This window comes from Cololabis saira, chromosome 17 (assembly GCF_033807715.1).
Source record: "Cololabis saira isolate AMF1-May2022 chromosome 17, fColSai1.1, whole genome shotgun sequence".
Taxonomy (NCBI): Eukaryota; Metazoa; Chordata; class Actinopteri; order Beloniformes; family Belonidae; genus Cololabis; species Cololabis saira.
The window spans coordinates 31,109,701-31,126,066 of NC_084603.1; positions in this window are offsets into that span (position 1 = coordinate 31,109,701).

Here is a 16,366-nt window from a genome sequence, read left to right on the forward strand (position 1 = left end):
CAGCACGCTGTTCGCCGTCTCTCCTTCCTCCCTCTTTTTCACGCTCTAACATCCTCGCTGTCTTTTTGCACACACTCATAAGCATGCACTCTTGTGTCATCCTCTTCTTCTGTCTGTCTTTCAGTCGCTTGCTCTCCCTCCCTATCTCTCTTCTCCCACTTGCAACATATATTTTAATGCCCTTACAGTGTGGGGATTTGGTGATTGAGAAGCAGTGAAGAAGAAAAAAATAGTCTGAATACATTCTAAAAAGGGGTTAGTGGTGGGAACAGAGAAGTGGTCCCTCTCATTGTTATGCATGAAAAGTCTGGCAGACGAAGGAGAAGGGAATGCGGGAAGAACAGAGGCGTATAGAAGAGGAAAGAAGCAGTGTTTCTAAGCAGTTACTTCATAGAAAAATTCAGTTGGACTGCTGAGGACTGTTATATTCAAGGACAGAAACCTGGGTTTAGAAAGCAGCTGCAAAACGTTCTGCTCAAATGTTTACAATGACAAGATAAGACTCCGATGATCAAGCGTGGAGAAAATGTGAGATAAGTGTCTAAATTTGACAAATGTATGCAGGTGAGAAGTTTCAAAACAAATGAACCATAAACTGAAGCAAATTAGGCCCAAAGTCGAAGTTGTTTCGTTTTTCTGAATTGATGACACAAAAGATGACATTCGTTGTAAATTAGTGCTGCGTAAATCAGCTAAAGTGAAACGAATTGAAGCAGTCGCTGCAGAAATAAGTTTCACCAGTGTGTTACATATAGCCAATTTAAATAAAGTGTAAAATATAAACACAAATGTTGATACAGGAATACCTTCTATAATAAGACAAAGGCAGAGCATGACTAACTGAATTTGTAAACAGTTATTTTCTTTTCAGAGACTTGACTTTTCTCAATTCTTTAGTTCTGACGTCTTCAGTGAACGGCGAGACAGCTAGGAGATGAAAGCAAACGCTATGTTTGGTGTGTAATAACTTTAATCTGCCAGGACCAATTCCACAAAACACCTTACCTCAAGGTGCTCCTTAAAAGTCTCATCTTATGTTATTTTGAAGGCCATTCATCTTGAAAGAGTACTGCAATTAACAAGTTTGACAAAGATCGCAAGTCATAAAACAAAACAAAACATGTTTTTTTTTAGATTGCAATGCTGCCTTTAATTTTCTTTTTTACTGTTTTTCTTTGAACACTCAGTTTGAATTTCTCAGTTTCCAGCCCCTGCCCACAACATCCCAACTCTGCCAGTCACTTCCGATCTGGAAAGTGATGGCGTTCAGACTCGCGATAGCCGCAGTGCCATTTGTTACAGGGTGTTTATTCAATGTAAGTAATGGGTTATGGATTACTTGCCTGTTAATAATGTGAGCGACATTTATTTTATCTTTTGATTCACTAACTGCTTTGTTTAATTTGGAATATATTAACATAGTCAAGCAACTTTTGCACTGTTTAGCACAGCAGGCCCCCTGTAGGCATGTAGGTTAGGTTTAGTCTCTTTCTCTGTCCCTCTTATTAGGGCCCGAGCACTTACAGTGCGAAGGCCCCATTGTATCTGTAGGAATTTTTTTTTTCCTCCTTCTTCCGAAATGAAATGAGGGCTTTTTTGCCCCCCTAAAAGTGCCCCAAAAGTCACCAAATTTTGTACGCAAGCCAGGCCTGGCGAAAGATTTGATATTTAATGGTTTGCATTAATGGGCGTGGCCCAATGGCTCAACAGCGCCCCCTAGAAAACTTCGTGCCTCAAGCCCCACTATACAGTTTGACGTACATGCACGAAAATTGGTACCGTATTTTCGCGACCATAAGGCGCAACTTTTTTTTTTTTTTAAATGTGCCGGGCGCCTTAAGAAACGGTGCGCCGTGTCTATTACCTGAATTACGGTAATGTCAGGTCGGCCACCATGAGAAGGTAAAAAGAGAAGGGATGGGTGAAGCTGAATGAGACCATCCACTGAGCTGTTTAATGCGAAACAGATGATGAAGACTTTTAAGGATTTGCTTGATGTGTAAAGTGAAATAAAATACAATCAAACTAAGTTTTGCTCCGCTCTATTTAAATAAGCACACTTGTGTGTGAGTGTTCTGCAGCACGCGTGTGTTTTGCATGTCGGGAACCGATCGCACCTGCCGTGGGTTTGCGGGTCCGATCGCCGCTTTCCCTGGGGCAGATCCGGCTGAAATGCCGGTGCTCTTTCCCCGGGAGCCCCTGCTACCAGTCCATGTGGGCTGCTCCGGTCCCGGCCGGTCGGAACCGTCCACATTCCCCGGTTAAAGCAGCGGCTGCAGCAGCGCGGTGATGCGCGCTGCTGCAGCCGACTTCCTGGTTCCCCAAGCGGGTCCGATGACCTGGTTCCCGGCCGCTTTAAGAGCAGAGATTTCTGGGGTCTGTCTCAGGTCAGATCAGCTTCACTCTCCGAGATTTGCAGCCAAATCTGTCGGTTACAAACCCGGTACCGGATCCCGACATGCGCGTGTGTGTATTCGCGGCGCGACACAGAGATTCTCATGTATGTGGTGCTGGACTGGCGCAGCTGATGGACAGAAACTTATGGTGATTTTTAAAAGAAAAACTTTGCATAAGACGTTTCCAGCCGGAGTCATTATAAGGGTGAATGAAAAGGGGTGGCTGGATGAAGGGATGATGATGATCAAGAAGCTGAGACAGGTCTGGAAATTCGGACTGGCGCAGCTGAATTAACGGAGCTCCTGTCGGATACAACCCGGTACCGGCTCCCCGACAGCGCGTGTGTGTGAGCGGGTCCAGCGCGAGGGTCCCGGGACGCGGGACGCGGGACCGCCGCGGGACCAGCGCGGGGGGGGGCGGACCGGGACCCGGTCCGCCGCGGGACCAGCGCGGGGGGGGGGGTTGGCGGACGGGCAAACGGGGAGCGGGACCCGGGACCGCCGCGGTCGGGATTTTTAAAAGAAAAGCGTTCCCTAAAGAGACTTTTCCAGCCAGAGTGAAATGAAAAGGGCTGGATGGATGAGGAGATGATCAGTGGCTGAGACAGGTTTGTGCAGCAACCCGGTGGTTTTTTTAAATTCTTTAATGCAGAAACAGAATATGAACCTTTGAAGGGTTTGATTGATGTGAAAAGTTAAATAAAATATCAAACTAAGTTTTGCTTCTGCTGTATTTTTAGCGCGTGTGTCATTGCAACGCGTGTGTGTGCAGCTCCGTCTCCGTAGACGGCGCCTTTTGGGTCGGTGCGCCGTATGTGTGTTTTAAAACCAAAAATGACACACAAAACTGAGGGTGCGCCTTTCCACACAGTGCGCCATATGGTCGCGAAAATACGGTACACACCTGTATCATGTCGCAACTTAAAGAAAAGTCTCTTGGCGCCATGGCCGCAACCGAACAGGAAGTCGGCCATTTTGAATTAATAGTGTAATTTTGGCGCAATTTATGCCATTTCTGACATTTCTCATAAATGCGCATTACTTTTCTCAGTCAAAAGCGTTACCGTGGCGACGATAGACGCCTAAAAGCATGCCCCCCCCCCCCCTTCATCTGATTGGTCCATATTTGATAGTCCCTACTTTCTGCCATAACTTTTGAATGGTTTGACATAAAGACTTGTGGCTGGTGTCATCGGACTCAGTTTTGAGTCCTTGAACATAATTGGTGCAAATTAGCCCCACTCCTTCATATGATTGGTCGAGATTTGATAGTTCCTACTTTCTGCCATAACTTTTGAATAGTTTGGTATAGAGAGTCGTCGGTGGTGTCATCCGCTAAATGTCCAGGCCTGAAGACATTTACATGAAAGTCATACAAGCGCTTCCACTGCAGCCTGAACATTTTAAGCTTTAATTTTCTCTTTCATCATTACTTTCCTGAGTCTCTTACTTGCCTCTGCCATAATATCCACTTAACTGACATAGTGCTGGGAAGTGATACTCAGTGGTTGCAAAAATGACTGAGATGGGAATTCTAAGGTACTTTGGTGGTTTTTAAATTGTTTATTTGTTTGTGTTTTTTTGCCAATAGTAAGGACAGGAGATAGTATGAGCAAGACAATGCTTCCTAACTGCTTTAAGAGACGCACATGTAGTGATATGGAATAATACTGAACAAGGAAAGAACATTTGAGTACAAGATTACCTTGACAGAGCAGTGAATGCTTATCCTGTAGCTGTAGCAGGTTGTCCCTTACCCGCCCTTCAGAACATTAATGCATACAATCAAGAAGGGCGTTGGCGTACTGTACGTAGTCTCCCTCTGGAAGTTTGGCTGAGTTATAATTTCATAGGAACTAGTGGTCCAGATGCAGGGGTTTCTTTGTGCTTGGAGTCTCATCAATGAGCTCCAGTTTTCTTTGATATCATGATGATGAAGATTTAAAAAAGCATCTACAACCATTTCCAAATAATAATGTTTTGCTTGTGGTACATCTCACCTATTGTGTGTGTTTTGTTGACCAGTGTGGTTTGGAGAGCATTTGGGGGACATGGTCTCTGTCAGATTTCGGGATAAGGCACCAGAAAGGAGAATAAAGTTGTATAAGCTGTGCTATTTTTTCCTCAAGCTGACAGTCGATGATTGCACTACGGTTTTATGCTCGGGGACCTTTCCATTCAGTCATATCTGTTTGCTAAACACAGTGGTGAAGTTCTTGACTGGACAACAGGAGGATGAGATAGTGGCACTTTTGTGTTGTTACAGATGCTTCCCGGAAGCATGAAAATGATTATGAAATGAAGATAAATAGCTACTTAATAAGAACAGTGGTTTTGACTAGTTTGATTGCACATAAGAAGCTTTAAGGACTTTTTTATTTTTCCCCAAAAGCCCATTGTCATAATGGGACATATGGGACCTCACATAGGAATGGCGTTCAAGGTTAGCACACACATGAAAAGTTGTTTAAAACATAGAACCATGCCAGAGCTCATTAGCAAAAGGTGGATACCTGACCTGGCATTTGATCCAACGTTTGGCAGTCTCTTCTCAAAACTTTCCTTGGCCATCAGAGGATGCAGCAGATGAAGCTGTGTGCAAAGTCCAGGCAAAGAGAGGGCAGGCAGGGCTGAGCAGCAAAACTGGAGAGGTGAAGGATCGTGCTTCACATCTCTACCTCATGTCTACTTTCTGCTGAGAGGCTGGAACTGGATTTACCTGATAGTTAACACTGATACAAGGTACAGGATCAAGAAGTTCAGAATGTGCCTGCAAAAAAAAAAAGATAACCATCACCTGATTTAAATTTGAGCTTTTGAAGTAGTCACCATTCTCTGCTCCCAGTGTTCCTAGATGCTCCCTGAAAGTCAAGGTGACATGTTTGAAAGGAACAGTGGCAAAATTTATATGACACTGTTTTTTTCTTTTTTTTCAAATAGATAAAGTCTTTGAACTTTTTGATCACGCCTCCTACCTGAGCAGATACTGTAGGACTAAGAAAACCCCGACCTTGCAGCTGTGTAGGACATTCCCTTGAAGCAGACTATAGGATCAGTGCGCTATTAAAGAAGAACGAGCAGAAAGTATTTTTTTTTCTTTTTTGGTTGATTTCATGCTGTTTTTCTTTCTCAACATGTAAATAGCCTGAACTCAAGAATTCTTCACATGCAATGATTGTAACATGTAACAACATTGTTGTTATAAAATCAACCGGCACCTTCTTTTGATTTATCAGCTCACTAAGTGTTATGAGGCTGGAAGCTATGCCAGTTGCTAAAAAAAAAACAAAAAAAAAAACCCCTCCACCAATACCTTAATTTCTCGCTCTGAGTAAAAACACCCTCTCTCCTCTGAGACACACGTCAAGAGTCCTCAGCGATGCCCTCCACTGGATCATGGCCCGAAAGAGAAAGGACAAGGGGATGCATAATTACTTAAGTGGAGGATATTTACCGGCTGAGGACCGTTTTGTGGGTCTTAAGTTCAGACAGTGGTATTTTTGTGGCTGTAGTTTATGTTCAGGTGCTGAAAGAGTCATCATACATTGAGTTCATAAGAATAACCTTATGATAAATAAAAGTATGAATATACTTTTTTTGTCACTTCCAATGCATTATGTCATTGAAACATTCATCAGATATTGATATGTATGCACAACAAGAACACGCATTCCTGCCCCGCCCTGCCCCTTCCTACACGTCCCACTTTCAAGGCAACATCACTGCAGTGCTCCAACATCTTGGGAACAGTTTACTGGAATCAGCTTCAAAATGAGAATATATTTAACTTTTTGTTCGTACCTGTAGATATTAAAGACAGCTGTTGCATTCATCAACTTCTTGGTTGTGAAAACTAATTTTCAGAAAAAAATTAACTTTTTTCATCGTGTTCATATTTGTTTGTATTCCGGTTTACGTTCTTTTATTATAACATACATGGAATGTGACCAGCAGAACCAATGATATTCTCTCTTTTCATTGTGTCTGTGGTGAAATGGTTGATTTTTTTCAGTTAATGCAAGCAACTGCCCATTATAATATATCCGGTAACACACGCCTGTGTTTTTGTATGCATGAGCTCATTATTGAATTTCAAGACAACATTGGCCAGACGATAAGCTTGACACATCCTGCATTGCAAACCAAGACAAGACAATTAGTTAATAACTTGTACTGCAACAAGGCCGGGATGAAAGCACCAGGGTCAGCGCGGTTTTACGGTGTGTGTACTTGAAATAAAAAAATGCACAAAAAAACATTATTTTCCTCTTTCCTGTCTTCAATCAGTCCTCTTTTATTGTCTGGCAGAACAGCATTTTGTGTCCAAATGAATGTCCTACATTTAACAGCAAGTGTTTCCTCATCTCTCTGCTGACACTTTAAACCTCCAAAAGAGCTTGAAAATGCACATAAACCAACACTAACTGTACCCAGATATACATCTGTTTTATCCCTTCAGAAAGGACTAACCATTTTTCCTGCAGCGCGCCTGTGTGTGTACACGTTAAATTGTGGATTCAGCAGTCTTGTAACATCTGCAGCTGTGTTCCTCTGGCTGGGCCTCTCTGGCTTCGTCGAGACTAAAGTTTCCCTTTAAAACGGCAGACTTACGGTCAGGTCGTGCCTGGCATTCACATCAATCAGGCAACCCTTGAACAGGGAACATTCTGAATATGCCTCTGACCCGTTTCAGTTCCTACGTTTTGCTCTTCAGGGTCCCTACGTGTCCTTTCCTGACTTCTCAAGCCTGTGTCACATGACCGTTACCAGAAGGCTAAACTACGGGAGTGGCCATCTTGGTGTCCCCGTGGCGGTGCATGTGTGCTCTGTGAGGACTTCCAGGAGTTAATCGTGAAGTATGAAAAGTCCTGGCCAAAATTAACTTGTTGATCTTGTTCTTACTACCTTAAGGAAACCAACTCACTTCTCTGTTCCTGCCGAGTATGAAACAACCTTTTACTTTCTATTTATGTCTCGCGACTGTCGCCAGATGCTTTTAACGAGTTACTGGTGCTCTGAGTTGTTTTGGAAACTTCTTCTATTATGGATAAGACCTGACCCACTGAGTAAACTCCCAAACTTACAAATGGCTCGTCTGTGCCTTTTCCTCTGAGATGTTTTTCCACTGAGATACAATGCAGATAAGGGTAAATATGACAGTGTGTTTGTGGCTTTGAAGTAAAAAGTCATTAAGAGGAAAATCAAGCTGCTTTGAAGACCTCAAACACTCGTACCCACAGACTAATTACGTGTGCGACACAAAGAGTTCGCTGAATGTAATCACCTCAAGATAATGACAACCACATTCTCCTGCACACACCTGACTGTCCTCTCAGATTTACAGAAAACATCGTCCCCTCTTCAAGCACAAGTCATGTTTCCTTACCTTGAACCTTGTACTATCTCACACAGACATCTACAGTACTTCTAGACAGAGTGATGCAGACGGCCTTGTGTGCGTGTTTTGTTTTTTTTCTTAAGGACTGGTTTCTGGAAATTATAAATAGAGGTATTGTAATATACTGTAGACCAGGGGTATTCAACTAGATTCGGCCGGGGGCCACATCTGCAAAAGGACTGTATGGAGAGGGCCGCACAATTTGAAAATGTGGGGGTTTTCAAAATGTATTTTGCACTCAAAGATGAAGACTTATGTAAATATAATACATTTGTATTATACATTTGAATATATCTAGTTTACATATGAATTATGTATTCATTGTCTCCAGATTTAGTAATTGTGAATGTTAAATATAATATTCAGATAAAGAAATATTATTTTAAATGCAAGTTCATCTTGAAACCATGCATTGTGCAAACTTAATGAAATTGATATTGACCTACTTTTAATAAAACACGCCATAATGACAAAGCACCACTTTCCACCAAGATTTCCTTATTTGAATATTATATTAAGCATTGAGCACAACCATTTTAGTCCATAGTAGCCAGTTATAAAATTATTATTTAAAAAAAAAAAAAAAAAAAAAAAAAAAATTCAACAAACACCCCCTTTTTTTGAATTATGACCAGGAGCCACATAAAAGCTCCTGGCGGGCCGCATGTGGCCCGCGGGCCACCAATTGAATAGCCCTGCTGTAGACTTTAGCTTGCAGGATAAGGTCCTGAACACTCAAGTTTTTTTTATTTATTTGGTTAGCTTGTTTCATTGCCCAAAAATCAAATCATTGAAAACATTATTGATGGATTAGGTTGTTTTTTTTAAAGCAGAGAAGACCCACAGAGTGATTATCGTTTGATATTGATCCAACCTTGGCTCTAGATGCAGGATGTTTTGTTTGTTTTGTCAAGTCTTATAAAAGGTATTCAGTCTTGATTTCCTCTCTGAAAGCTGTGGCAGCACACATGACAGACCAACAATGGAGAGTCCTGGCTTGTTTTCAAATGAAAAGCAGCCATTTGTGTCACACTCAGTTTTATTCAAGAATATGTTCAAATGATCACTATGTTAGGCCTGGAATTGTAAGGAATGAAAGCCATATGACGTTGGCCCTCTTTGCAGCCTCATGGCCAGATTCATTGATATTGGTTAGGTGGCCTTACCAAATACCAACTTCCGATCTTTAAAAGTGACATTTTAACATGCATCTGAATGTAGAGCTTTGTTTGGCCAGGGGAGGTTGTATGATTTAAACTATAGGCTTCAAAATACTGTACTGTACAGGAAGAAATATGAAGATGTCCATAAAATAAGGTTGCAGCAATAGGTGGCATCCAGTCCCCTCAGCAGACCGTGTGCAACAGCCTGAAGGCATCAACAAACAAATATTGATGCTGAGATCAGACTGTGTGATGTGTTGAATTAAAAACACAGATTGATAACAGCATAGAATTCTACTTGGTTTATATAAGTAAGAAAAATCCTCTTCAGAGAAGGGAGTTTAGTGGTTTAGTAATTCACTGTCATGTAGTGGTGAAAAAAATCTAACTTTGTTCCATTGCATGTTCAGGAAATACATATTTTCTACAACTGTCAGTGATATTTTTCTTTTACTCCAGCACAAGCAAGCAAGCACCCCTTCCTTCACGGCTTTTTTTCCTTTGTGAGAATCTCCACAGCAGATCATAGCGTTCCACACATCGATTTGGCATAAGTTTTACGTTGGATGCCCTTCCTGACACAATCCTCCCCATTTATCTGGACTTGGGCTGGCACTCCGAGTGTCTGGGGCAACGGGGGTAATGAGGGGTTCAGTGTCCTGCCCAGATACACTTTGGCAAATAAAAGGGTCTGTGATCGATCCGGCAGCTTTCTGGCTGGAGGGCAACTGACTCTCCCTGGGAACATTAAATAAAGAGTGTTCCAGGTATTTTGAGGCTCACTTCACAGTATCAATGTTCCCACCCCCCCAAAAAGGGGGGAGGGGGCACAGTTTAGGATGGTATTTATCTTAATTTATAGACAGAGGTTCACTTTAAACAGGTTAGCCATCCATCACAAGGCCACACTGATAAATGAGACTAACAACCATGCATACTCACTTCTACGGAAATATTCGGATCACCAATCAATCAAAATCTAACGTGCATGTTTTTGGACAGTAGGGGGAAGTCAGATCACCTGGATAAAAACTAACATGGCAGAGGGGCTCCACGCGGAAACACCTCAGCCGAGAGGCGAACCAGAAACTTTCCAGCTGCGATGAAACAGTGCAAAGTTAATATTATTGTGCTACGATGTCTGATTTTTGAATGTCACTAATTGCTTGTATTCAAACAGACACCTCACGGCTCTGTTCTTCCAAACCGCACTTATCCAATAACCTTCGTCTTACTGCTAGGGCTTTGCTAACAACCCAAAGGCATTTTTGCATGCTGAGCAGCAATTAGCAAAACTGACATTAAGACCTATTTATGGAAATTTCCCATGAAACTTCACTGGCAAGATGAAATATAAAACTTTTGAAGGAGCGCGGCAGATTAAACTGAATAGATTCTTTAAAAGGTCAGAAAAGCTGTCATGCACATATTTTTAATGTTTATTTATGCTGTCCTATTCCTTTTCTTTTCTGAGGAGAGAGGGTGAAGTTTCTTTAGTGACAGGAATAGAAGCAGGGAAATTTACATAAAGCGCAGAACAGCTTAATATTTTGCATTTTAAAATGTATATAAATCTATTAACAACTATTTTATCATCTCCTGCCCTGCGACGGACTGGCCTGTACCTGTCCAGGCTGTACCCCTGCCTCTCGCTCCTGCAGATCTCCATAACCCTGAATAGAAATAAGCGACTATAATGATGGATGGATGTATAATCATCTCCATCTCCATCAGCACAGAGCTAAAAGAACTGCAAATTCTCCTGAAATGACTGACAGTCTCTAACACCTAATAACTAGTGTTCAGATATTGTAGCATGGTGTTCAAAACTGCATCCAAACATGAACAAATTCTGTCCATCAGAACTACCAGCAGAGATGAATCTTTATCATGTCCTCACCAAAGCTCTTATTTACAATCCCTCTCAGAGGAGCTTGCTCCAGCATTTCTCTGCAATTACTCCCTAAAGCGTATGTTTAGGTTAAGCTGTGCTTTGTCTGTAACCATAGCGAAGTGGGTAACAAGTGTCAAAGGACCCAAGGTTTCACGGTAAACCTTGTTTTTTTATTTTCACAAGATCACATGTGTTTTTCACTTCATCACTTCTAATTCTAGTACTGTGAGTGGCTGGTGTTGATGCTGCTGCATCAACTAACCACACTACTCCTGGATAACAGCACTCCACCATTGTTGTTTTTGTCTGTTTACTTTTTTATTTTGAACAAAACTTTCTTCTTTTTTTAGCTATTTGAGTTTTCGGTCTCGTCGTGGCATCTTAAAACAACAAAAACAAAATAAAAACAAACAAAAAATATATAAATACGCTTAAATATTTACAGATGTCATGTTAACGGACAAAGCAAGGTTAGACTACATTAACGCAAGGCAAGGCAAGTTTGTTTGTATAGCACAATTCAACAACAAGGTGATTCAAAGTGCTTGACAGAGGCATTAAAACATCATAGTAGAAATAAAAGGCATGATTTCAAGTTTTTAAAAAAAGCAATAAAATAAGAACAAATCAATTCAAATCAAACTTTATTTACATAGCACTTTTCATACATGAGTAAGTGCTTTACATAATACAATCAACATTTAACATAGAAAACTCACACAGTCGAGGTTAAAAACATACATCTGGTCATTTTGACACACACCATCACTTTAATACCCACACAGCACACCCACACACACGCGCACGCGCACGCGCACACGCACACGCACACGCACACGCACACACACACACACACACAGAAATGGACACGAATACGCACAATCCATGGTTCACTAAAAGTAATGGACACACACACATTAAAACATAATAAAAAGAAATGAAATTAAAAAAAAACATCATAAATAAATAAATACCTAAATAAATAAATAAATAAATACCTGGCTTGACACGGATCTATCCACACCAGGAGCCCCCCCACCAAAGACCGATGAGGGCATCACCATGGCCGGCGTCCACACCACAGCCCAGGCTGCAGTGCAGGACTCCCCAGTGACCCGACCAGGGCGATCGCCACGGCAACGACCCCACAGGCCAAGTAGGCGTAATTGAAAATAAGTAGTTAAAATAATAACTAGATAACAATAAATCAAACCACACTAATAAAATAAATAAAATTAAGTTATAAGCTAAACTAAAAAGGAATGTCTTGAGCCTCTTTTTAAACATGTCAACAGTCTCTGCTGCCCTGAGGTTCTCTGGTGGGCTGTTCCACAGATTAGGACTGTAGTAGCGGAATGAGGTCTCGCCAAATGTTTTCGTTCTTACTTTAGGAACAATAATCTTATCAACCACATACCAGAAGACCTCAGGGTCTGCAAGGGCTCATAATTTAAAAGCAGATCAGATAAATAAGAAGGCCCAAGACCATTAGACACTTATAAACTAATAAAAGAACTTTAAAATCAATCCTGAAACGCATGGGGAGCCAGTGCAGCAATAGAAGTTGTAAACTTGAAATAATCTTTTTAGGAAGACCAGAGAGCAGGGCATTACAGTAGTCTATTCTACTACAAATAAAAGCATGCATCAACACCTCCGTGCTGGCAAGAGAGAGAAATGGATGGACTCTGGCGATGAAACAAAATCCAGCTCAGAGTCAAAACGAACGCCCAGATTTCTCACACACTTAGATTTAAAATGTTTTAGTTTTGTTAAAATGATCTCTGTCTTGTTTTCAGGACCGATAATTGAGACTTCAATTTTGTCCTGACTTAATCTCTAAAATACTGTCTAAAAGAAGATTAATTGGTTCTATGTCAACAGGAGACACATGTATAAATTAAAAAGTAATGGGCCTAAAATTGATCCTTGGGGAACCCCATAATTTACTTTATGGAATCTTGAGGAGTTGGTATCCATACTTACAAAAAAATCGTTGATCAGCGAGATAGGAGCAAAACCATTCTAAAACAATGCCAGAGACACCCACCAGACGTCTAAGTCTATTTAATAAAATGTGATGATCTACTGTATCAAAAGCTGCACTTAGATCCAGTAGCACCCGGACTGAAAGCTTCCAAGAATCCATACTGGATCTGAGAGCATTAACAATCTTCAAAAAGGCTGTCTCTTTACTGTGGTTTGTCCTAAAACCAGACTTATATTTCTCAAAAATATTGATTTTATTTAAAAATGTATTTAATTGGATAAAAAAAATGTTTTAGATAATTTTACTTAAGAATGGTAAGTTGGATACAGGTCGGTAGTTATCGAGGATGTTGTGATCTAAATTGCTCTTCTTCAGAAGCGGCCTCACCACTGCCGTTTTACAGGCAGCAGGGAAAACGCCCGTCTGAAGAGAGCAATTTACTATGTTTAAAAGCTCATACTCAAAGAAACCATGAAATGATTTTAATAGTGATGCGGGAATGGGATCTAAAAGGCAGGTTGTTGGGTTCAGATGAGAGAAAAACTCGACCAAGCATCTTTGCATCAAGCAGGACAAAACTCTCCAGTGTTTCCTCAGGTAACAGCAACACTTCAGATCTGTTTGGATCAAAGGCTGGATCTAATAGCATTGATCTTACTTCTGAAGTGGTCTGCAAAGTCCTGGCATGCAGCATCAGATGCTGGTATGGAAGATGTGTTAAAATCTGTGTTTATTAAAAGATTGATTGTTTTAAAAATGAATTAAAAGGAAAAACAAAAACAAACAAACATTTACTTAAAGCAAAGTCTTCCAACACAAAGTGAAAACTTGTTTGGGACAACGTGGCCTACAGCTTGAAAGGAACTGACACAGAAAAGACAAGTTTCAGTCAAACACGCCTCACCGCCATACATCCTTGAATCCTGTATTCCTTTGTTGCCAGTGAGTAAATGCCAGTCTTAAGCCTGATTTTTCCTTCTCATCAAATTGACTGTGTCGCAGCGCAGAGATTTTCCGTTGACACGAACCCCCCTCCAAAGAGATTTGCATTTAGCCTTATGTGCACCTTCAAAAAATTCTCCGTTTATACAAATCTCGTTTAAAGGGCAAACAGACGACCTCCTCGCACAGCTTGTCTTTCATTTATGATGCAACATTTGCAATAAAAGCATTTGTGGCCCTAATCGGTTAGCTCCAACTTCAACACTGCCCTCTTATGGAAAAAAGAAAGGTAAGCACTGAACCAATGGGTTCACAAAGGTGCCCTGCAAAAATTAATACCCCCTGGTGTTTTGGCCGTGAATTCCTTCGCGGCATTTCCACCTCAACAGGGAATTCCAAAAGGCTAATATCTACGTCATGGCTTGACAGAGTTCCCTTCTCACTGAGTTGACGGAGAAGCATGAACCAGCCCTAATGATTCATTGACACCAACCCCGTTTGGTCTGTTTGACCTGGAGTCTGGTTCATTTCGAGAGGTGTGAATGCACAACTTAACTGTGATGCGAATGAGATAAGCAAACTCTGGTCTACCTAAAAATGTAGGTCTTGCACCAAATGCAGGAAGTGGACTATAATGCAGGGCGTTGTGCATGGACACAACCTAAACAAACAAAAGTGTAGCATGATAGCTAGGAGACTGTCAGGTGAGAACAAGGTAAAAGCTCAGACAAATATAAATCACAACCGCTGATTAGCACTCACAAGAACAATGAACTCTGCAAACCAACGAGTGGAGAGGTTCTTCTATATTAGCAAATAGATTGACAAGGTTTCCTCTTGGTTGTTCGTCTTTACTTCGTCTTCAGCAATTTTTGATGCAGGGCCACCACAGGCGAGGAGAGAAATATGTTATTCAGAAGGCACGTGAGGCGCGTTTCTACCTGCAGGAGTTCTGGGTAGATTTTTCGGGGGCCGGGGCGTTGCGCGTTTCTCCATTACCAGGCACAGCCCTTTAAAAGTGGCCTTCAGGAACCTGTACGGGGAGAAAAACGGTCCTGTAGCAGGAGAGGTACTCAGGTTGGCCAACAGGAATCTCCTGGCGGGGGTCTCTGCTGATCGGGATTTCTAAATTATGTTCAGCCCTCTCACGTAAACATAAATCATATGACCACAAATCATTTAACCATTTGGACCAGAGGCATTTTGCTATGAGTACATTTAATGAAGTTGAAGATAATGTGAAAAAAACAATGGCTGGACCCCTGGGTGGCACAGTGGTAAGAGCAAGCGGCCCGTGTACTGAGGCTACAGTCCTCCTGCAGCGGTCGCTGGTTTGAATCCCGGCCTGCGGCCCTTTGCTGCATGTCGTCCCCATTCTCTTTTTCTACCCCCTTCCTGTCTAAAACCTTGGAAAAGACCAATGAGTCAGTTCAGGTCACACCAATATAGAGATTCATACTAACTTAGATTTCTTTTAATCTCAATCGACACGACAAATTTGATTTAAAAAAAAAACCCAGGTAGCATCAGTTTTGTACATTTTTCATCTTCTCTTTATTCTTCTGCTGAATTTTTCTTTTTCGTCTCATTTTATGCCGCTGTCCGAACAGCAAAAAATGCACATTATCGCAACCTGGTGGTCAGCGGCGCTATTTTTTCGGCTAAAGGTTCTTGTGTGGCGTTACAGTGTATTGGATCTGGCTGAAGGGGCGAGGACACGGTTGACCCTGTTAAGGGCTGAGTATACTTCTGCGTCACACACACGCAGAGCACACGGCGCACCCGTGACCCCGTCACGAATCGTTCAGAGTTCTCCGTCTCTCAGTTTGGTCGCGGTGCAGTACCCCCCGCGGCCACTAGTTAGCGATCTTTTTCTGAATGGTTTATCCGACTTTTTTCGGTCACAGTAAATCAAAGAAATAAGGACAACTATTGTGCAAAAAACAAAAACAAAAAAAATCACATATAAACGAAGAAAAAAGCCCTGGAAGTTCACTACTGATTCAAACCGGAAACCGGAAATGCTTCGCTTTCAAACGAACCAATCACAGCCCTCTCGGTCTGCGTGTGGACGGCGTCTCCTCGACGCGTAGTTACAATTTTCGGGAGGTGCACGTCACTGACGGCGCATGTGACGGCGTGTCCTCTGCGTGTCCAAAAACCACACGCCGTAGACACGGCGTCGTTTTGACGCAGAAGTATAATTCAGCCTTTAGAGGTTCCTGTCTGGCAGATTTACCCTGAACTCTGCTAGCGGAAACGCGCCTATGTTCCACGTGAGTGATCCAAGTTCGACTGCAAAGATACATAGTGAGATTCCAGGTCAACAAGGGAACGCTGTACACTAAACATCAAGGACATACTTTTTCAAACTATAATTTCAATACGGAGAACTTACGCTGTGTTGTGTAATAAAAAACATTTTGATATGTGTATGGGACCAAATACACTTTATTCTGTATTTCTATCAGCTGTGTCTTAGAGTGCTGTAAGGGATTATCGCTGCACTGTACTGGCCCAGAAGAAAAGACAGAGAGACAAAGTAGTTTGTAGCTTTGAGTGGAGGGACATGTAGTCTGGAGC